Source organism: Octopus bimaculoides, chromosome 1, assembly GCF_001194135.2.
Source record: "Octopus bimaculoides isolate UCB-OBI-ISO-001 chromosome 1, ASM119413v2, whole genome shotgun sequence".
Lineage (NCBI taxonomy): Eukaryota > Metazoa > Mollusca > Cephalopoda > Octopoda > Octopodidae > Octopus > Octopus bimaculoides.
Window position 1 is genome coordinate 102,824,245 of NC_068981.1, and position 1,549 is coordinate 102,825,793.

Below are 1,549 nucleotides of genomic sequence, written 5' to 3' on the forward strand. Positions count from 1 at the left end.
CCCCCGCCCCCCCAACATCGCTTGACAACCGATGGTGGTGTGTTTAGGTCCCCGTAACTTAGCGGTTCGGCAAAAGAGACCGATAGAATAAGTACTAGGCTTACAAAGAATAGGTCCTGGGGTCGATTTACTCGTCTAAAGGCGGTGCCCCTGCATGGCCGCAGTCAAATGACTGAAACAAGTAAAAGAGAGTAAAAGAGAGAGTATAAAAATATAATAGGAATTTTTATACATCGATTGGCTATGGACGGGGACAACCGTGTAAAAGAGGGTCCATGGCAAAAGACGATTGAAAATCATTACCTTAGAACTTGCTGTATAATTTTAAGGAAGTTGTTGTTTAAACGCAGCTCAAGCGGATTGATAACCAAAACACAGGCGTACCTAGAGTGTGTGCTGCCAAGAGTAGCTCTGGAGCTTGTTATCACCCACCCTACATTATTTCAGTAGAGCCTGTACAAGCTTATACAGCAGACCCAAAAATATCCATCCCACTATAAAAGCGTCGCCCGAAGCTGCTGAGCAAACGTAATCCAACCATGATCATCGTGGAGGTGTGTGGCTTAGTGGTTAGGGTGTTGGATTCATGATTGTAAGATTGTGGTTTCTATTCCTGGACCGGGCGACGCGTTGTGTTCTTGAGCAAAACGCTTCATTTCACGTTGCTCTAGTCCACTCAGCAGGCAAAAATGAGTAATCCTGCGATGGACCGGCGTCCCGTCCAGCAGGGAATATATACGCCAGAGAAACCGAGAAACCGGCCCTATGAGTCTGTATGACTTGGAAAGAACCTTTATCTTCCTTAGTCATGATCATCTCGTATTGTTGCCGGACATTGCGTGTCCAGGACCGCATTGTCCAACATATCCTTCGTTTCGTTTTCAAGCCGATAGGGTGGAGGATGGGGGATATTTAGCTATAGTTTCTCTTAACCAGTAGAACAATTGCAGAGTGATTATTCTATTTCTTAATGAAGGGGACCTCTGTGTCAGCAATGGGCAAACTATCACTCACAAGACTTTCTGAATGGCACGCCTAACGAAAATGTACCTTGCTTTTTTTTTTTTTTTAGAAGTGCGGCCCACTTTTCGAAAACAGTTACCCATACCTGGTTATGGTGATTTAGCTAGTATTTATAGCGGGTTAGCCACCACATAGACTCTGTGTGGATGCTAACATCATCTAAAAAGAAGTATGAAAGTACATACTATTTGAAAAAAAAACAAAAAAACTGATAGGATGGTTAAGGATGGAGCGCCTCTGATCATAGGTTTGCTCAGTCAATATTGACCCATGGTTATACAACAGTAGCAACAACAGCGTAGAGACTCCTTCTTCAACAATTCAACTTACTCGTTCATTTGCTAATTCATTCATTCATTCATTCATTCATTTCGTTCATTCAGTTGTTCTCTTGTTCTCTTATTGGGCTCTGTTAATGTGTTGGGGCAGTAGTAATGCAGAATGAATAAAAACTGGACACACACACACACACACACACACACACACACAGACACATGCACACACACACAAAAACATACACGCACTC